Source organism: Hemiscyllium ocellatum, chromosome 6 (assembly GCF_020745735.1).
Source record: "Hemiscyllium ocellatum isolate sHemOce1 chromosome 6, sHemOce1.pat.X.cur, whole genome shotgun sequence".
NCBI lineage: Eukaryota > Metazoa > Chordata > Chondrichthyes > Orectolobiformes > Hemiscylliidae > Hemiscyllium > Hemiscyllium ocellatum.
In genome coordinates this window covers 45,473,099-45,496,198 of record NC_083406.1, presented here as the reverse complement: position 1 = coordinate 45,496,198, position 23,100 = coordinate 45,473,099, and the positions used below count along the sequence as shown (strand labels likewise).

The following is a 23,100-nucleotide window of genomic DNA, read 5'->3' as shown; positions in this document are numbered from 1 at the left end:
GGGTTGTCATGTGTGACATATTCCTGTTCATGCTGAATAACTTGTTGAGTCACTATCCCAGCACACCCTCCCCTTGTGAAGCCATTAAGGCCTGCTTCAGGGTTTATACAAATCTCCTCGTCTGGCCGTTTGTTGCAGGGTTTTATGAAGCCGATCTCAAATGTCTGACTCTGTGCTTTTCTAGGTACTCCTCAAACTCTTGCATCACAAACTGTGAACCATTGTCCCTCATGACTTATTTAAGTTTCCTGAAAATGGCAAATATTTCATCCAATGGGCCTATATTAGTCATACAGAATGGAAACAGACCCTTCGGTCCAACTTATCTACACAAAACAAACATCCCAGTCCCATTTACCAGCATTTTTTTTAGATTAGATTACTTACAGTGTAGAAACAGGCCCTTCAGCCCAATAAGTCCACACTGAACCTCCAAAGAGCACCCCATCCAGACCCATTCCCCAACATTTACTCCTTCACCTAACTCTATGGGCAAATTAGCATGGTCAATTCATCTAACCTGCACATTTTTGGACTGTGTGAGGAAACCGGAGCACCCAGAGGAAACCCACACAGACACAGGGAGAATGTGCAAACTCCACACACTCAGTTGCCTGAGGTGGGAATTGAACCCGGGTCTCTGGTGCTGTGAGGCAGCAGTGCTGATCACTGTGCCACCGTGCCTCCCACTGTTCAATATCCCTCTAAAACCTTCTTATTCATATACCCATCCAGATGACTTTAAATGTTGCAATTGTATCTGAGTCCACCACTTCTATTGGCAACTCGTTCCATACATGAACCACCCCCTGCATGAAAATGTTACCCCTCAGGTCCTTTCTAAATTTTTCCCCTCTTACCTTAAACCTATGTCCTCTATTTTTGCACTCCCCACCCTAAGAAAAAAAGACCTTCACTATTAATTCTATCTATGCCCCTCATGATTTTATAAACCTCTATAAGGTCACCCATATCATTGTTTCTGACTTTATGACCACCACCTCAGACCACTTGGAGTGGGCATCCACAACCACTGGAAATAGCTATCCATCTATTGGTCAAGCAAAATCAACCTGAATCTGCTGCCACGGTGATTGAGGGCTTTCCCATGGACGATAGGATAATGGTATTTTCCTTATTAATACGCAGGATTCACGTAATCCCACTTTCTCCACAATCTGGAGGCCACCAAAAGTAGCTCCTGATTTTCTCCTTCATTTGCCCTACTTTGGGTGCCCTTGGTGCACTTGTTCCAGCACCTTTCCTCTTAACAAGTAGATGGGATTAGTTTAGAATGGCATCATGGTTAGCTCAGATATGGTGGGCCAAAGAGCTTGTTCTTGTTTTAAGTTTTAGTTCTATGTTCCCTCAACTGAACGAACTTCCTCTTTCTACATATATCACTTGAACCTATATGGACTATGATGACTGGATCTTTCCCATCCCACTTGAAGTTCCTCTGCAGCCATCACTAATAGTGCCTAAACTCCTCTCTATACTATCCTTTATTACGATATGAGATGCCGGTGTTTTACTGGGGTGTACAAAGCTAAAAAATCACACAACATCAGGCTATAGTCCAACAGGTTTACTTGGAAGCACAAGCTTTCGGAGCACTGCTCCTTCATTACAACTATGTTTCTCCTTTCTCGGGACTTTGGAATGGTTGCTTTTACCATGATGCTATGGTCAGTTTGCTCATCCTCTCTGCAGTCCCTCCTCTCATCCACACAGGGAGCAAGAATCTCAAAACAGTTAGACAAACTCCAGGATTGAAACTCCTCCAGCATTACCTCCTGGTTGCCTCTGCCTGTCCTATTCATAGTCACATCTTCTTCTGCCTGACTGCTGACCAAATTTAAGGTAGTTAATCAAATGGGTGTGACTGTCTCCTGGAACACAGCATCCAGGTAACTCTCCCACTCCCTAATATGTCACGATGTTCAAAGCTCAAACTCCTGCTCATCAACTTTGAGCTGGTCTTCCTCAAGCAACCAATACTTGCTACATATGGACTACAATGTGGTCCACTAGCTCCGACATCAAGCAGGTAAAGCGCTTTCCCTGACCTGATCTCACTTTTTTAGTTACTTATTTCTTAATTTTTAAGAAAAATTCCTACTGGTCTTGTCATTTGCAATCTGTAAAAAAAAATTTCCTCTTTACCTTCAATCTGAAAGTAACTTCTCATAGTTAGTACAGTAACTATTAACAACCAATGGACTGACAGCTTTCCTGTGACGAAATCTTTGTTTTGTGCTGGGCCCTGATTCTGGGCTCCTAGTTATCCTGTTAGAAAGACCTTACAAACTAGGATAAAAAAAACAAATAAAAAGAACCTCTTCCCCTCTGAATTCTAATGCTGTTTCCAAAATCACCAAACTATGCACTCACTCCAGCTATGTCTCACTCTGAATGTGATCTCTCCTTCCTGACCATGCAAAGCTTACTGACCATACACTTTCAACAGGCCCCTTTTTAAACAGAGCTGATGTGAGCTGGGATGGCTTACATGGGTTAAGCTTCAACTGAGGGCTTATTCAGGCTTCAGGTAATTGACTGCCAAATTTACCTTGGTCAGTTGAGTCAGCTACCTTAATAACCTTTTCATTAAACTACTGATCTTTAAACTTTTAAAATGGAGAAAGAAAGGAAGGCTTTACCAGTTCTATTTGCACACTGCCTGCAAAGTACTAGAACTATATACTCACTCAACCTGTGTCTCACTCCAGATGTGATCTCTATTTCCTGACTGTGTGAAGCTTACTGAGCTCCAAAGGGGTCTCCATGTTGGTTACTACAAAACAGTATCTTCTGTGACCACCATCTGTACACAACCCTAATCCAAGGTTATTGACATCTGGTCACTTCCATCTCTCAGGAACATTATGCCACTTTTCTGATTCACTTGCCAGCTGTCAAGAAATTGGAGATCTGCTGTTCATGGTGGGCAGGGTAAATATTACAATTTGTGTGGGAAGAAGCTACAAGACCCACAGATCTGAAGTATTTCCATCAGAAACAACGGACTCCCAATCCCTTGTGATGTTAAAGCATTGGTTCCCTGTATGCTGCATATTGCCCTGCTCCAGACGTTGCAAGATCAACACTTTTGCACACTGAAGCCAGTGAAAGAATAATATTATTTGGCTAAGAGGGAGGTTAATATGGAGGCTAAGTAGCCAACAGTATTCCCCTATACAAGGCCATGTTTATCTTTTTTAAAAATCACACAACACCAGGTTATAGTCCAACAGGTTTAATTGGAAGCACATTAGTTTTCGGAGCGACGCTCCTTCATCAGGTGATTGTCCTGCTGAAGGAGTGTCACTCCGAAAGCTAGTGTGCTTCCAATTAAACCTGTTGGACTATAATCTGGTGTTGTGTGATTTTTAACTGTGTACACCCCAGTCCAACACCGGCATCTCCAAATCATGTTTATCTTGCTTATACATGCTGCAGTAAGCTCTCAGTTAAGACATTGCACATGCTGCATCGACATGATGTACTACATCATGGTGCTACAGTTACATTTGGGTCTAGACAGAGACTCAAACAAACAGATTTAGTGTAACACTCAACATTTATAGAAATTGAAGTATTAGTGTACATTGCAACAGCACTCCTACCACCAAGTGCTTTCAAAAGGATATCTTGTTTCAGTCCTTTTCACTCCATTTCATTGTAGTCCAAGTTTCACAGTGTGGGAGGAGGGAGCTTGCTTGACAGTGGACCCCCCACCCCTTCCATCGCCTGGTAAAGAAGGGGTACCTGGGCTGAGGTCACGTCTCCCTGAACCCCTTTCACCATCTCTTTGGTCAAGAGGACCAATAGCTAGGGGAAGGGAGTGCAGGGTTTGTGCACACACCCAGCAGACAATAAGAGTGTTGGACCTGGTCTTGCAGACTGCCAATCAGTTGCTTGCTCTCCAGCTGTGCTCCTGTAGCTTCTGAGCTAAGAGAGCCATTCTCTCTGTTTGGTCCAAAGTTTTCATAATGAAACACACACAAGGCCATCAGGGATGGTCCGTTTTTTATAATTATTTATTGGTCAAACTTAAAAAAAAATTACATGAGCAGTCGATCTCGACCACCTTCCTTCTGATTCTAACTGCCCACACGGGCCTTACATATTTATACTTTTATACCTGCTCCCATCCTCTCACTTTCACCCATTCATCTTATTCAAGCACCAGGGTTCTTGCCATTTTAGTGGTCAGTCCTGCCTTTTGTTGGAGCATTCTGCCCATGCTTTCTGCAGCTACACAGTTTCTACTCAAGTACCTTGTACAATATACATTCAACTGCTGACATTTTGTTTAAACATAATCAAGATTTCTCCCACACCTCCCACATACTTGTCTGTTGCTCCTGTGCTTGGACCAAGACCTCAGTTGCTAACATCACACAGTCCTGGGTTTGAGCATGTGCATTCAAGTCCTCTGAATGCCAGAGGTGCTCAGCATTTCTTCCTTATCCAGGTATGAAGTTTTTGTCCTCAGCTGCTCACCAGCTGATGCTGCCACCTATTCGACACTTGATGTTCCCACCAAGCTGCCAGTACCTGAACTGGCAGAGGGTGGGAGAGGCAGTCTTACCAATATTTCCTCTGAGAATTCACGTGCTCAGAGGTGGAAGAGTCCTTTCTGTTGGAGCAACCAGTTTCTCTTTAGGGGTTGTGAACATCCCACTGACACCTGCTGACACAAAAGAAAGAAGGTATCATGGCCAGTGGTTAGAAATGGTGTTACTATAAGAGTTGCAGTGGATTAAAGAATAGAACTTAGTCAGTTGACAGGATATCTCCACAAGAACAGTTCCAGTGTTCTCTTGCAAGGACCATGATTTTCTCCTCATACAAGGTTAGGAGTCCATTGGCACTGTTACACCTCTCCTGGCCCTGCCTGGCTATTGGGTGAAAGTTGGGAAAATCAAATGGCATATTCAGTGAAGAGCCTCTCAACATTAAGAGCACAACTTCCTATTTTCCAACCAAGTGTTGAACAATTACACATGTGTATAAGAACAGGCCTATTTGCATGTATTAGCATCTTATTATTACCTAATCTCACCTCATCAATATGCAGATTCTCGTTCTTCCATCTGCCAGATAGAAACAAGATGATGATATTTCCATGACAAAATTTTGCGTGGTTACCTGGCAACTCCAGCTCACTGTTTGTTCTCCGACCTCTATCTTGGGCATTTGGCACCAACATCTTAGCACACACTCAATGGGCAATGATGTAATCAATCCCATTTCAAGAGATGTTGACAACTGACATATAACAGCCTCACCAGACCATCTTAGCATATTTCTGATCCATTTATAGTATGGCTCTGTACAGTAGTGCTGCACTTTGGAGTACAGTGGCATTAAATCGACAGAAGGGAGCTGTCCAGAAATCACTCAGAGATCTGGGTCAGTCAATAGGGGAGACTGCAGTCAGTTCTGGGGACCATTCAGTGAAATTCAAGGTAGTTTATCAAAGACTTGTACTGCAAGAGGGAATCTGGGAAGCTTAATTGTAGGATTGGGAACCAGCATGTTGGCCAGACAAGGGATTACAATTGTTAAGGCGGAACTCTATATATAAGGTGGAAGATAATGGTGTATTGAAGGACAAGTGATAATTTAGGTGAGGAGATCATCAACATTCAGTAGCACCATGGCTTCCCTTGGAGAATGGGTGGATTACAAGATCTAGCATACTTACTCAATATGCCTGGGAATGGGGCATTACTGTGTGGGGATTGGATAGGATTAAAGGGATTATTTTTAAACACGCATTTCAAAATCTTTAAAATCGTAACATGTATGTAAAGTTTGGTTTATTCTAATTCTTCATCATTCCTTATGCATAATGAGCTTCTGTTTTTTTTTAGATTAGATTAGATTAGATTCACTACAGTGTGGAAACAGGACCTTTGGCCCAACAGGTCCACACCCTGCTGCTACTCTGAAGAGTAACCAACCCAGACTCATTTCCCTGTGACTAATGTACCTAATACTACGGGCAATTTGGCATGGTCAATTCACCTAACCCACACATCTTTGGACTGTGAGAAGAAACCGGAACACCCGGACGAAATCCACGCAGACACAGGGAGAATGTGGAAACTCCACATAGACAGATGCCCGAGGCTAGAATCAAACCTGGGACCCTCGTGCTGTGAGGCAGTAGTGCTAACCACTAAGCCACCATGCCACCCTGTTTTATTGATGAAACCAAATCAGCAGCATTACATGCTTGTGTTTCATGACAGGTCACCTTATAAAAACTAAAGAAACAAAATATGATCTATCGAGCCAGATTTTAGTCTGGTATCTGTCTTGTCCAGTAATAACATGAGCTGTGATCATAGCTCACAGGGAGCAACAGGCTGACAGGATCTGGTGTACCTTAACAATCTACAGTTCTAGCAAATAGCAGTTTGTAAATCTATGATAATGAATAGAGTAGGTTTTCTAAATTACATGTTGTATTGAGATCTGTCCCTTGATTAAACTTTAAAATATATGAAAAAAAAGGTACTAGATTAGCCTGGAGTCGTGTTTTTAGAGCAGTAAACTGCTATTTGTTGGATCTGTAGATCCAGTTGTACTAAAGATGATCTTTAGTAGAGTGATGTGCTCTTCTTGTTAGACGTGGGAGACTAGGGACAGTTTCCATATTACTGATGATCATGTGTGTAGGAAGTGTGTTTGGTTGGAAATATTATTGGATTGCATGGATAAATTGAAGCAGCAGTTAGAGGTAATGAGGTAACAAGCATCCAGAGACAATATGTTCCTGTCAGGGTGAAGGGCAAGGTTGGTAGGTATAGGGAATGCTAGATGGCTAGAGAAATTGAGGGTTTGGTCAAGAATAAGAAGAAAGCATATGTCAGGTTTAGACAGCAGAAGTCGAGTGAATCATTAAAAGAGGAAAGGCAGTAGGAGTATGCTTAAGTGGTGAATCAGGAGGACAAAAGAAAACATGAGATGGCTTTGGCAAATATGGTTAAGGAGCATCCAAAGGGATTCTACAAACACATTAAGGGCTAAAGTGTAATGAGGGAGAGAATAGGACTTCTTAAATATCGGCAAGGCCATTGATGTGTGGAAATGCAGGAGATGGGGGAGATACTAAGTGAGTATTTTGCATCAGTGTTTACTGTGGAAAAGGACATGGAAGGTATAGTACATAGGGAAATAAATAGCAACATCTTGAAAAATGCCTATATTACAGAGGTGTTGGACATCTTAAAATGCATAAAAAGGGCTAAATCCCTGGGATCTGACAGAGGAAACTCACACAGACATGGGGAGAATGTGCAAACTTCACACAGATAATCACCTATCAAGGTTCAAATTGAACCCAAGTGCATGGCGCTGTGAGGCGGCAGTGCTAACCACTGAGCCACCGTGCCACCTATTCTTCTAAACTCCAGTTGCACCTCATTTATCAGTCATACAAACCCAGGAATCAGTCTGGTAAACCTTTATTGCACTCCCTCATAGCTTCCATCCTTCCTCAGATTAGGAGACTAAAACAGACAGCAATACTCCAGGTGTGGTCTCACCAAGGCTCTGTACAATTGCAGTGAGACACTCCTGCTCTTGTGCTGAAACCTTCTTGCTATGAAAGCCAACATATCAATTTTCTTCTTTAGCACCAACTGCACCTGCATGCTTACTTTCAGCAACTGGTATAAAATGATACCCAAGTCTCCCTCTTTCCCAGTTTATCACCTTTCAGATAGACCATAAGACCATTAGACATAGGAGCAGAATTAAAACATTTGGTGCATCGAGCCTGCCCTGTCATTTAATCATGGCTCTGTGTTTCTCAACCCTAGACCTCTCAATGTTCTGTAAGTTTCAGTGAGATTTCCCCCCTATCCTTTTAAACTGCATTGAGTATGGACCTAGCATCCTCAACCACTCCACATATGACAAGCCCTTTAATCCCAGGATCATTCTTGTGAATTTCCTCTGGACTCCCTCCAGTGCAAGCGCAGTTTTCCCAGATATAGAGCCGAAAACTGCTCACAATATTCCAAATTCAATCTGACCAGAACTTATACAACCTCGACATTAATCCTTGCTGTTGTGTTCTAGTCCTCTCAAAATGAACCTGCATGTTCATCTAAAGAGAATTCTGAATTAGGACTTCCAAGTCCCTTTGTGTTTCAGATTTCTGAACTTTTTCCCCATTTAGAAAGTAGCCAATGCCTTTATTCTTTGTGCCAAAGTACATAGCCTCACACTTTTCCGCATTATATTTCATCTGCCACAGCTTTGCACACTCTCCTTGCAGTCCAAGTCCTTTTGCAGCCTCCCACTTCCTGTCCCTCCGTCGATCTATAAATACACACATTCATGCAATACCAGCTCAATTTTTCTTATTTTTAACCAAATGGAATCTGACCTTGACCTAGCTAGGACATTTTCTTCTCTCTGTGTCGCACTTTATATTCTCATTGACCTGTAAAGCCATTCTTATCTTTTGCTTTTCCTATCTTTGCCAAAACCTTTATATCCAAGAATATTGTGTACCTGGTCCTTCATTTTGTGAATCAGACTCCTTTATTATTACAGCAACATATTCACATGTGACTATTTGAGTCTCCAGCTCACCAACTTTATTAACCACTCTTCAAATATTTGCGTATGTTTTATTTTACACTTTCTCATATTCTCTCTTTGCCTGGCTCTACTCTGCACTTTCCTATTTGATTCTCCAGTGCACTCCATTTCCCTCCTAATCCTTTCTGATCTTAAGGCGCAGGAGCAGCCCCTCAAACCTGCTCTACTTTTCAATTGTTAATTTTGATAGTTTGTTTTCTTAACTCCATTTGTGCACTTGTCCCACATAACCCTTGCAATTAAAAATCTGTCTAACTCAGCCTTGTTCAATATTATGTTCAACAATACTGATCTTTGAACACAGAATTCTTTTAAGTGTAACAATACTCAAGATAAATACTCCTCTTCTCTACTTCAGTTGGGGAATCTTTAACTTCTACCTCAATTGGGGATTTTTTTTCTTTTTAAGCAGTGTCCCGCAATTCCAGATTGCCCCACAAGGGGGAGCATCCTTCAAACATAAACCTGATCAAGGTCGTTGAAAATGTTCTCTGAGCCTCAATGACTATTTAGGCTTAATCATGACTACTGATTGAAATGTTTCCTATTGTTATCAGCAAAGTGTGTACAAACTTAGTGAAGAAATACAAACAAGGATTTAGCAATGGCACAGTATATCTTATTCAAAATAATTGAAGCATCTGAAATGAGTCTCATTGCAACACAGCACAGTTACCAACTGATGTGATAAGTCCAATTCACACCTTTGATACTGAGTTTACCAGAGAGTGATACATTCAAGTAAAATATCTGACTTCTGGATCTTTCAAAGAAGAAATCAAATAAAGAAAGGAATCTTCATAAAGCACAACTGAGAAACAGAACAAGTTAATTTCACCAATAATTAATTGCCAAGGCAAATAAGAAAATTCAAACAAATCAACAAGTTGAAGAAGCAGGCTGAAAACACTGAAAAATGGAAAATGTGGTGAACATAGTCCATTGAAGAGTTCACAGTCAATGTCCAATGATTTGATGTACTGTGAAGATAAGGTGCCTGCTCCAGCAGAGACAAGATCCTCCACAAAAGAAATGAAGGAGAATACAGGCTCTCTCCATTAGAAGAAAACGTCATTATTAGGAAGACAGTCCAAAGTAATTACCTTCTAAACAACAAATTACCATTCTTCCAAGTCCAAAGAGATACATTTTGGTTGATTAGTTAAGCCTCCAGATCATCTAAACATGTCCAGTTAAATACTTGAATGTTGGTTGGGGGAGAGCGGAAGCTGGGGAGATGAAGAGGTGGCATGGTGGTAATGTCACTGCATGAGAATAGCAGGCCAGACAAATGTTTGAGAACACAGATCTAAATCCACTACAGCAGCTGGTGGAATTTAAACTTGATTAATAAATCTGGAATATAAACCTGTCTTGATAATTTTGTCACAGAATTACCAGCTATTACCTTAATAAAAACTTGACAGCATCACTAATATTCCTTAGGGAAATAAATCATTCACACTTATCTGGTCTGGCCCACATGTGATTCCAGATCTGCAGAAATGTGGTTCACTCATTACCTCTGAAATACTCGAGTAAGCCAGTCAATCCAAGGACAATGAGGGACGGGCAACAAATACTGATCTTGTAAGTACATTATACCACATTCCTCATGAAAGAACAAAAGATAGAAAATTATTATACAAACAAATGCGTAATAATAATAGCTATTAAACAAAATGCTTGTGGGAGACCTTCCCACCATCATAAGGTCAGTAGTGGAGCTCTTTGCTAATGTCCGCACAATAAACAGCACCATTTATCATTCGTCAGATACTAAAGCAGTCTATGTCCAAAGACCTAGACAATACTCAAGTTTTGACTGAAAAGTGGTAGATGATATTTGTCCAGAAGTGCTGGGCAATGACCATCCCCAATATGAGAAAATCTAAACATCACTTCTTGACTTTCAATGGCATTACCATCAATGAATCCTCCACTATGAATAGCCTGTGGATCACGATGGACCAGAAACTAAACTGGACAAGCCATATAAATACTATGGCTACAAGATCAGGTCAGAGGACAGGAATACTGTGGTGAGAACCCATCTTCTGACTTCCCAAAGTCTGTCCATTATCTATAAACACAAGTCAGGAGTATGATGAGATAGTCCTAAATTGTCTGAGTGATTGCAGTTCAAATAACACTGAAGACATTTGGTACCATCCATGACAAAACAACCAGCATGATTGTCGCCACATCCACAAATATTCAATCCTTTCACACTGAAACTGCACTGCAGAAATTCACCAAGACTCCTTAGACAGCACCTTCTGATCCCATGACTACAGATATATAGGAGCACTACCATCTGCAATTTCTCCTCTAAACCACTCAGCATCCTGACTTGGAAATATGTCACCATTGCTTCAGTGTCATTGGATCAAAATCCCAGACCTTCCTCCCTCATGGTATCGTGGGCCTAACTGACCAAATAGATTGGAATGATTAAAGAAGTCATCTCACCACCACCTCTCCAAAACAAGTGGTGGACAGGCAATAAATGGTGCCCCAGCAGTGATGCCCTCGTCCCATGAATGAATTAAATTTTTTAAAAGGGTTTGGAAGAATCTGAAAGGATTAGTAATTGATTGAGTGCAATGATACCATGTACAATCATAGTATCATGTTGGCTTTGTGGAGAACTATGGAATGAGCTGCCAGAGGAGGTGCTGGAGGCTGGTACAATTACAACATTTAACAAGTATCTGAATGGGTTTATGAATAGGAAGGGTTTAGAGGGAAATGGGCAAATGGAACTAGATTAATTTAGGATATCTGGTTGGCATGGATGTGTTGGAATGAAGGGTCTGTTTCCATGCTGTACATCTGTACGACTCTATGACTCTATCGCAAAGCAACATTTTCTAAGATGAACCCCTTTATTATAATAACCTATAAGTAGTTGCAAGATGCAATAAACTATATCTTTATTATTCTATAAGATTCTTCTCATTAAATCAGAAGGTGTCTGATACTAGATGGCATTGATTTAAAGTAAAAGGGGGAAAGTTCAAGGGAGATATGAGGCGTGAGTATTTTACACTGAGATTGGTAAGTGCCTGGAGCATGCTGGCTGGGATAGTGCTAGAGATGGATATGACAGGAGTATTTAATGGGCTTTTAGATAGTCACATGAATAAACAAGAATTGAGGGATATTGACTTTGGGCAAGCAGAAGGGATTAGTTTAATTTGGTGTCATGTTTGGCACAATATATGTTAGCCGCAGGTCCTGTTCCTGTGCTGTACTGTTCTATCTTCTAAGCTCTATGGCTAGCTTCAACCACATTAGACCACAGAAGCCGTTAAAGAATCCATACTTTTAGAGGGTCTCGATGCCAGTGGCAAAGAAGACACAGCCTTTCCTTCTACATCATCTTTTCAGGCACTGATTCAGCCATTTCTATCCTCCTATCTCTAAACTCATTGGTATGAAATGTAGTCTCATGCCTGTGTATGTCTAACACTTTTCAAATAAAATAAATGATTTCTGATATTGTTCAGAAGTCCTCTAGCAGAAGGATCATAGAATCAGCTAAATTAATTTTCATTCTCTGCACACTTATTACAGTTCTTATCCATTTGTTCAAACTGTTTGCCATTAGAAATTTGCTTCTCTCATTCTTCATATGTTTATATGCTTTGGAATTCTGTAATACTTGTTTAACATTTCTGAACATATTGTTGCAAATGGGATGCACTAACCAAGCATTGTTTTAATTTCATGCTACTGCAACTGCTATTTTACCTCCAGCAGGGAAATGCAGTAAAAGCAGGGGCCTTCCTGTCAGCCTAGGAAGGGGAAACCACTTGATTTGATGAGATCCTTAGCCTCCATTGACAGTGTACTGTTGGAAGAGCTCTTCTGCTGACTCACCCTCCCTCTATGGCTGGCTCTGCCAGACAGACCAAATTTCCTGCAATCTAGGAATAATTTCTGAATGCTGCTCCAGGTGGTGTGGCTTGAACAGTAGAAGTGCCAGTCTTTTGACTTGTCATTAACTGTTGGTGGTCTCTTGATACCTGAAGGCATGAAAACCCTATTGGCAGCTGCTTAATAGACTGATTTCCATTGAATTCCAGAAGTAATCAGCATAGGGTTGGCCTGGGTTTTCTGGCAGGTGGATGTGGCTATTAAATTCAGTCCATTCCTATATTTTTTTTCAATGCAGTTTGAAGTTACTAGTGAGAACAAATGAAATACAGTCAATCATGATGCATCTATGCTTGTATGTAGAGAAGCCGGTGTTGGACTGGGATGAAGGAGCAGTGCTTCGGAAGATAGTGCTTCTAAATAAACCTGTTGGACTATAACCCGGGTTGTGTGATTTTTAACTCTATGCTTGTATGCCTTTCCCATGTCTTAAGGAACAAAATGGTCAGCTAATCATGGTAAATATGTTGTTAATCTGTGGAGAATGTAAAACCTTGAAAAAATGCTGCATCAAAGATGGAGGAAACCTTGTTTCACAGGATTAAAAGGAAGTTTAGAAAAAATCTTTACATGTGCAGCTTTATTCATTTTTTTTCTGCTACAAATATAAAGCATGAAATTACTAGAAACACATGTCATTATGATCAGAAGACATGAGTCATTACTTTAACGTATAACATTCAGCTAACAATGGGATAATCATGATACTTTTAAAACATTTTTCAAGCAGCTCATGTTACCATTAAAATCAAGAATGGTTACACCTTTGATAGATATATGACATATTTTGCAATCAATCATGCCAAAGCTATTTAACACTGTGAAATAATGGTAGTTGACTTTGTAATGATGTGATTTATGGTCAATATTTGACTGTCATCCTATAAGCCAAGAAAGGAAACATTGCAACCGTAAAGTTTCATGCTAGCATCTATAAATTTGTAAAAGAGGTTATAATCCCTGTCTCTGTTGTTGCAGCCTTTCCTTGGCAGAAAAGATTCTATTTAGTGAAAAACACTTATCTGCAGGACCTAAAGCTCTTTCTACAGTAAGGAAATTTCCATTATGCAATCTTTTGGTTCCGATTACTATGAGGAACATGAAGAAGGAAGAGGAAGAAGACACATCAAACACCATTTCTGAATGCTGAACCAGTTTTACTACTACTGCTTCCACCACATATTTCCCCAGAACTGCTTAAATCACAACCACCAAGAATGTACAAGGAGCAAAACTCTTCTGAGGTATTGTTAGAGAAGTTGTGCATGCACAGATAATGTTTCAACAAGAAAACAATGAAAATGATGATGCTCCTGGTTACACTGATGGCATTCCTTCCAAGCAGGTATTGGTGAACTCAATAACATTGGCCAATAGAGATTTGTGGACCTGCATTATATAGGTTTTGCATGCTTAACCTGTGGGATAGCTAATTTTGTCAAAATTGGCATGACCCTCTTCAGCAAGGACATATTTCCATTAATTTCCAAATATTTTCTAATACTTTTGAACATATGGATGGTCTAAAGATCCTAAAGCAGTGATTCTTTGTTCCATTGCCTATGGTTAATTACAAACAGACTAGAAGACCATAAGCTATAGGAGCAAAATTTGACCATTCTGTTCTGTCATTCAATCAGGTCTGACATGGTTATCAACCCTATTCTCCTGCCTTCTCCCTGTAACCTGTGATCTGCTTATTAATCAAGAATCTATATATCTCTGTCTTAAATACATTTAATGACTTGGCCTTTATAGCCTTCTGCAGCAATGTGTTCCACAAATTAATCACCCTCTCACTGAAGAAGTCCCTCCTGTCTCTTCAATCTGAGGCTGTGCCGTAAGGCCACGGTCTGTCCTACTAGTGGAAACATCTTCTCCATGTCTACTCAATATAAGCCTCTCAGTTTTCAATAAGTTTCAATGAGATCCTGCCTCATTCTTCTAAACTCCATTTAGTACAGATCCAGAGTTCTCATATGACAAACAGGAAAGAAAATTAAAGAAAAACAAAGAACTATTTTACAGAATGTGCGTGGCACAATGCCAGTTGGTTACATTGAGTGACTAATTTTTTTGTCCATCTGCTCCCTTCTGAAGTGTCAACTTCTCCACCTCCTGATGCTGCCTGGCTTGCTGTGTTCTTCCAGCTTCCTTCCCCCAGACACTTTTTTCCAGTTGTTGGATATTCACTATAGTGATCATGTGCTAAGCAGATGTTTGGTTAACCAATCCAATTGTGCCATGATGACTAAAACATTGGAGTTCAAATTCATGGTAGTGCTCTTTCCATGAACAACTGATCTAGATAAATGGTAAGGATTGATTTGATTGACACATTTGTTTAGGAAAAGCTTCTCAGCTTCTTATCTGAAATCCCTTCCAAGGGATCCAAGCTCTGAAGGGTCACCCATATTTTCTAGGTTAGTCAGAGCTCCAGAAATCATATGATTGAGAGTATTTATTGCTTCAGTTTCTGCCTCGCTGCATAATTTTTCATGGAGGGAATAGATCTACGCATACTAGATACGTCCCATGGATTCAAAACACACAGGTCACTATAGAAATCTGTATTACTATCTGGTTCCAGTTTGCTTGAGAGATCATGCTCCACTTATTCCAATTATGTGACACTGTTGTGTGCGCTGCTTGCCTCCATGTCACCTATGAGACTTCTACCCTTAAGAACTCCCCTCCATCTGAGAACCATTTTTGTAGGCTGCTCCCCAGCTATTGATTCAATAACATAAGTATGGTAACCTGTATCCAGCCACTTAATGACTCTGTAGTGTTCAGGGTCTCACATATCTTGTATTTTATTCCCACCCTTAATATTCTGATTTTTGAGAACGACATCCTGGCTTCAATTGGAAGCTCAGTCCTGTTAGCCTTGTGATGGTCTTTCCTCTTAGTATTTCACTTTCAGTTCTCTTGGGTGCCATCACAAAAGCCTGTTTAGCCCTATGTAATGTCCAACTATCTACTCATTGACCTGACCATCTCCATCAGAAGGCATGGTAAATTCAAAGAGATAATCTTGTCCAAGAAGAGATAGCATAGATAACAATCCATCAATGAATGTGACGTTCCATTAAAAGTGTAAAATGGGCCCAAAAAGCATTCCACCCACTTTTGTTTCGCTGCAGGAGAAAAATTGCAGAGGTGAGAGATGTGTAGACTACAGTTGCATCATTTGCATTGTTCATTATCATATGGTTGGTGTTGCTCTTTGCAATACAACAGGCCTTGGATCTTGCTCTCATAGTTTCATCCCAATCGGTGTAAACCAACATGGAACACTGAAACAAACAAATCAGTCATGCAATAGCAGTTTGACTACTGTTGGAGTCTTTTGTCACGAGTGGGAATGGTCTGCATGAACTTGGTGAAGTTAACCATGAGAACAAGAATGTGCTCAGTCTTGATGCTGCTTGATCCTTTGCAATGATCTCTAGTAGTCTGTTGATTACCAGGGATCCCAAGCTTGGGTGAAGTTCCTTCCTTGCTTTGGCTAAAGTACATAATTATGACAGTGGACATCAATGTTAGAAGCCACAATAAAATAAATAACTGAAGATGATGGAAACCCAAATCAAAAATACAAATTATTGGAGAAATTCTGGTCTGGTAACATTTGTGGACTGAGAAACAAGTTAACATTTCAAGTCCAGTGACCCTCCTTCAGACCTGATACCATCTTGATGATTTCGGGAAGGGGGTGGGTTAGTGAGTGATGTGTGGGTGTGGGAGGAGATGGGAAGGAATGAACGGATATGTGGAGATGTAACTCAGAGAGAGAGAGGAAAAGTTAGGCCAATAAAAGGATTATTGATAATTCAATGCAATTACCAACATCATGGATGCTATCATTCACTAGAAATTTAACTGGACTACTCATTAAAAATATTGTGGCTAGAATAACAGGTAATTTGCCATGACTAGCATTTTTCCTGACTCCCCAAAGCCTATTCACAATTTTCAAGGAAATACAGACCATTTACCTTGATATGTGAGACTCCAACAATACTCAAGAAGCTTAAGCACAATTCAGGATAAAGCAACACATTTTATCAAAACCTCAACCAGCACCTTCACTATCTCCAATACTGATGCATAGTGACAGCAGTGTTGGTCAAAAGGTGCGCTGCAACAATTTGTCAAGGCTGTTTCAACTCCTTCTTTCAAATTCTGCTGACCTGATGGTCAAAGGCAGGCATGGAAATGCCACGCAAATATTTCTCCAAGCACTCCATCCTGGTTTGCAAACATCTCACTATCCTTTTACTGTGGCTGAGTCAACATCTTGGAACTCCTTTCCTAACATCATTGTGGGTACATGCACACCAGTTGGACTGCTGCAGTTCAAGAGAGCTGTTCACCAGCATCTTCTCAAGGGCACTTAGTAATTAAGCAATAAATGCTGGTCTGCTAGTGCCACTGTCATCCGTTAAAAATGAAAAGAAATCCATTTTGGAATTCATAGAATAGAATTCCTACAGTGGGGAAACAGACCCTTTCACCCAACAAGTCCACACCAATCCTCCAAAGAGTAACTCATCCATAATTCTACATTTTCCCCTGACTAATGCACCTAACTTACACACCCCTGAACACAATGGGCAATTTAGCATGGCCAATTTACCTAACCTGCACATCTTTGGATTTTGGAAGGAAACCAATGCACCCAGAGGAAACCCACACAGACACAGGGAGAATGTGCAAACTCCACACAGACAGTCACCCGAGGTGGAAATCAAACTCCGGTCCCTGGCACTGTGGGGCAGCAGTGCTAATCACTGAGCCACCGTGCCACCCCAATCCAACTATATTGTCAATATTTGGATCAAAATGTATAGAGCCTAGAACCAGTTGGGCCTCGTGGAACCCAAGCTGTAGTTTGGTGAACAGATTACTGCTAAGGGTTTCCTCCCACAGTCCAAAGATGTGCAGGTCAGGTGAATTGGCCATGCTGAATTACCCGTAGCGTTAGGTGTGTTAGTCAGAGGGAAATGGGTCTGAGTGGGTTACTCTTCGTAAGGTCAGTGTGGATTGATTGAGCCAAAGAGTCTGTTTCCACACTGTAGGGAATCTAATCTAAATAAGTTCCACTTGATAATGCTGCTGCTGGCACCGTCCATGACTTTGCTGTTGACTGGGAGCATCCTGAATTAGCATTTTGCCAGAAGGGATTTCTCTCATGTTGTTGGACAGGGCAAATTTAGACAAATTTTTATGTCACCAGATTGATGCCAGTTTTGTAACTTTACTGGAACAGTTTGACTAAGCAAGATCTGAACAATTATTCCTCATTACTGCAGCTGAGATCCAAAAGTAAGCAAAAGATTACCCCTGCCCTCAATCTGTTCATAATCATTACCCAGAACCTTCCTGCTTTCCAATCCCTAGATCCATCATTCTTCAAATCCAAATCCATAGCCTTTTTTCCTGACATACCACCTGACTGGGGCATTACCTGTCCCAATTAGTGTCCAAACCACCCCCTGCTTTTCCAGCACAGGCACAAAGGGCTGAATGGCCTCTGACGTCAATGCTTTGGACACTTCAACTAGTTTCTCCATAAACACATTTCACTCAGGTGCTGTACTTCTGAGATGAATGAAAGGGAAAGATTCAACTTGCAATTCAACATAATTTTATACACAAAATTCACTAAGACACAAAAAGGACCATTTGGCTGTCTATTGTCGAAAACCCTGTTCTTTCATTTTACATCACCCAATTCATACATTAATTATTCTCCCAATTGCAATGGTATATTTTTGTTGCAATCTTTATCTCAATGACCACTGGCTGCCAGATTAGGACCATGTACTACCTCTGTATTTAAACTTGGCCAGTCTGTGTAGTCAGCTCTGATGAACTTGGCAAGGGTTGATCTTGCATATGGTTATCTTCTCTCTTTCCAGGTAGTTGTAACTGCACTGCTGGGCCAGATTGGGTCTTCACTGATGGAATGACTGCCAGTTTTACCTCCCCCTGCTGCATCCTTCTAGAATGTTCTCTGTCACTCAGCCAATCAATCTTCCAGGTCAAAGCATGGTGTTCATTGGGCTCCCGATGTCATGTATGGAGGACTCTGGAGCTAAACTTGGTGTACATTGTTGGGAACTCTAGGCGCTATACTGCAATACATTTTCTATGGCAAGTCCAGGCTTATCTTTGTCTGCCTTTGACCTGCACAGATGCCTTGGAACTCTTATCAGGCCTGGCTGCTCAAAGGTTGTCCATTCTGGTCTCAGGCCTAGTTGTTCAGGCCCTGCATTATCCAGCCACAGTCCTTCCTCTTGATTCAAATTAGGGTCAGCAAAATGGGATCACATAACTTCAACTTTGTTCTCCAACTGAGCAGCACTTGGGTCTCAGGCTGACAGCCTCAACTATTTAAAAATTATAATCTACACAGCAGTTGAAAATTCAAAAATGAATACAAGCAAATAAATGCAAACACAGAACAGTGTGGTCATTATCAGTCGGTGCAGTATCAGAAAATGCTTTTGGAAAATGGTTGATTCATATTTTAGGTATCCCTATGCACCTGCAATGTGAGCAACCTCCTCTGTTCTCTCCTGCTCAACATAGATTTGAACAATAGTTCAAGCTGCCAGGTATCTTTTGTATACCATTTGTTCGACCCGAACATCACTGTTTTGTTGGGGTGTACTCGTAGAACACTGTTTTCACAGTAACCAGTGGGGCGATCCACATTTATCTTGGATAATCTAGTACTTCATAAGGTTGGATTGTGATCAACAGGGTTATGTTGTGGTGATTGCTGCAATGTCCCTTGCCTGTGCATACATTCTTAGGGAAAATGATTAAAGTGGTATCTGTTACTGATTCGATGCTCCCAGGTTCCCTCCCTTCCCCGGTTATGTCCCATTACTAATAGTTGATTTGTTTTTCTCTTTCCTTCAGTTATAGCTCTCAGCCTGAACCTAACCCAGGTGGTAGGAGTGCATACAGGGTCTTGCACCAATTTTATAGAGTATTATCAGATTGTGCAACAATTCGAAAGACATGAGATAAAGAGATTGTCTTCCAGTCAGGAAGAAAATTGTATTTGTGAAAATGAATTATCTGGAAAAGAAACAAGGAAGTTATACCAGGAATGTGGGAGTGGGGTTGGCTGCCAGTTCCGAAAATGGAACCAATCATGGGTGGTGGCGCCTATATGGTTCTAATAGTAGAATTGTAACTCTCGTGGTGGGGTCTGGCTGCTGGAAACCAATTCTTCCACAGCTGCCGCATTGGATTTCCAGACCAAATGCCTCTGTGGGTTCCGGTGCTATTTAAATTCCTTAATATGTTGCTGGATGACTATTGGTCTCAATTTCTGATGGACTACAGGTTGGCTTTTGGCAACCAGTTCCTCGACCAATGAGGATGGAGTTAACTGTGCGGGCCTAAGTCTTTGGGTTGGTGTCTTGAACTCTTCCAGGGATGTATGAAAATGATGGTTTATATTTTGGGAACCATACACTTTCATCTAGTTAATGTGGTATGATCTGGTCTTCCTGGAGTCTACCCAACACAATGTAAACTGAGGAACTCATCTTATCCATCACAAAGTGAAGTCCTGAGTAGCTGAGGGACAGAAATATTCCTGGCTGGAAAACTTGGAGCATGACTTATTGTCCTATTTCGCGGCCTTTTGGCTAAGATCAACTGTCTGTTCTTATCAGGACAGATAAGAACGGTGTCGAGTTGCGAGTCACCAGAGCTAGTGGAGAGATCATCGCTGGATCGTAATCGTGATTGGACGATGGAGGATCATTTGGTTGTGCTGACCTACTATTGGTGGATCTTCATGCTGGCTTCGGCCTAACGCCAATTCAGGGACCAGCCAATCTCAGAGCCATTGCCTCAGCAGCCGTTCGCAGCCTTGGCCAAGGCATTCGCAACACAGTCAGGGTGACTGTGAAGAAGGTGGAGGAGCACACACCGGTCGATCGGACGGTGTTTGTGAAGAAGGTCTTGCTGGAGTGCTGTGGGTTTGCAGCAGTGGACATGTACTGCCTGCAGGATTTCCCTGGGGCAAGCCCTGCAGTCATTTGGGCTCTGCTGAAGCCTTAGCTCAATATGTGAGTGAGAAGTGCACAGATCTGTATGTAATAATGAAAATTCTGAGCTGTGTATGTAAATGTTGACATATGTATGGCATTACCAAATGTACAGTGTATCTAATATTTTATGAATAAAGTATATTTTTGACCAGCAAGGCACCACAAAATAGCATGGAAACTATGCGGGACTCCATGCTCTACGGTCTGTTCCCCGGGACGCGCACCGAGACGAACATCAACTGTGCCTGGAGGATCATCAACTCGGTGAAGGACGCTCTCTGGGCGGTCTGAAACCTGTTGATCTTCCAGCTGAAGGAGTTGACCCCGACTGAGTGTTGCAGACTAGCACATTCCAAGGTCCAGGACTATGTGTTGAGGGACGCGCTGAAGCTTGGGGCAGCTGCCGCCAAGGCGCGGTGGGGAAAGACCACCGTTTAACATCTGCCTGTCTAAAGAAGAACAGGGGGCCCACGCAGTCATTTAGGCTCTGCTGATGCCTCAGCTCAATATATGGGCATATGAGCAAGAAATGCACAGACCTGTATATAATAACGATAATTCTGAGCTGTGTATGTAAATGTTGACATATGTATGGCATTACCTAATGTACAGACCATCAAATTATTTTATGATTATTTTACAAATAAAGTATATTTTTGAAATAAAAAAAAGACTTATTGTCCTATTTCAAATTCTGTGAGGTTGACTTCGCTATTGAAGTAAATTTTGCTTTATCTCTTTTTTTTTCTGACCCATTCAAACAGCCATTGCTTTTTGGACAGTCGAGACATCCCGCTCAGGAGTGGATCAATCTCCATCACGTACCTTCCAGTCATCACCAACATCAGCACAACAGGTGTTACAATGTTATAAGTGGTGCTGTTCTGTTAGATTACCTTTAAGGTGTGATTCACTCTTTCCATTATCCCACTGGATTGGGAATGGTATGTGGTGTGGAACCATTGGTCAAAGCCAAATAAATTAATCACATCTTGCATTTCTAGGGTGGTGAAATCAGTGCCTTGGTCTAACTCTATGCTGCCAGGGAGTCCCCACCGGGAGAAAATTGGTGGTTTAGAATGGTTGCGGTGACATTAACGGTGTTGGTTCAGGTAAGGAAAACCTCCAACCATTTGCTAAATATTTGTCCAGGCATGCTACAGGTCGGGGCTGCCTCAGTTCCCCCTTATTCCCCAGGCATACCTTTCGCAATTATTTTGGGCACAGGTTATACAGTTACAAAATTTATGAAGAAAAACACCTTTGACCACAAGTCCATCAGGAAGTGGTCAGCATATAGTGTCCTTGAGGCCCTTTGGGAAAAGGAGAAAACGGATCTTGTGGAGTGGTTCCCTGGGCAGACTGTCAAAGTAATTTGGCAGAATGCCTCATCACCAGAACTTTACACCAAGCACCAAGACATGGCTTGGCTGGTGGTGAGAAGGGCTCTGCCTATGAGATCCTTTATACATGCCTGGACTCTCTGCCACACCGCATGTTGCCCCCAAAGCAACTGTGGAGGGGACGAGACTGTCACATACCTCCTTCTGCAGAAGAAGTCTGGAGACGAATGCAGTGGTGTTTGTCGAGGTTCATTCCAAGCAGCTCTGTGATTCGGGACTCCGTGCTGTACGGTCTGTTCCCCAGGGCACATACAGAGACAAACATTAACTGTGCCTGGAAGATCATCAACTTGGTCAAAGACGTTCCTTGGTCTGTCCGAAACCTGTTGATCTTCCAGCTGAAGGAGTTGACCCCAACTGAGTGTTGCAGACTGGCACATTCCAAAGTGTAGGACTACGTGCTGAGGGACACGCTGAAGTTTGAGGCAGCTGCCACCAAAGCACAGTGGGGAAAGCCACCATGTAAGGTCTGCCTGCCTAAGAAGAACAGGGGGCCCACTCAGTAATCAGGGTGCGCTGACACCTCAGCAAAATACCTGGATGGTCAATGTATAGACTTGTACATATGAATGATTAATTCTAATCTCTGTTGCTGTGGACATCATGACATTGATATAGTCCCATGTGTTGCCCATCTTTACAGATGTGTCCTTGTTTTAGTATTAGTTTGTCCTTCGATTTGTCTTAGGATACAGCATCTGCCCCTTCCTTTATTTTAGGTCATTGTCACTGCCCTGAGCTTGTTTAAGGTCATCGATCTTAGTTTGGTTCACAACGATAGTGTTCACCTTCTTGAGAATCGGTGGGGGAGGGGTGGGGGGAGGGGGTGCTGGAGAATGGGGGCGACCATAGCTATCTCTTTCAGATGTTCTCCTTGACAAATTCATCTGCTTTCACATTCCCAGCCGGGGAAGATTTATGGTGTGCCCTAACTTTAATGATCCTATGCTCCTGTTCTTGGGCACTTTGGAATATGTATTTTATCAGGAATGCTGATAGTAGAGGTTTCCATCCACTGACACAAAACCTCTGTCTTCCAA

At 41.7% G+C, this 23,100-nt stretch overlaps 1 long non-coding RNA gene across 1 annotated transcript in view; it reads right to left on the bottom strand.

Moving 5' to 3' along the window:
- Positions 1 to 4,094: 4,094 nt before the first annotated feature.
- The window catches only part of LOC132816680 (uncharacterized), a 94,619-nt gene continuing 75,613 nt past the window's right edge, over positions 4,095 to 23,100 (bottom strand). Inside the window, exon 3 of the long non-coding RNA XR_009644816.1 lies at positions 4,095 to 4,699. This is a non-coding gene — a long non-coding RNA (uncharacterized LOC132816680). The remainder of the gene's footprint in view (positions 4,700 to 23,100) is intronic.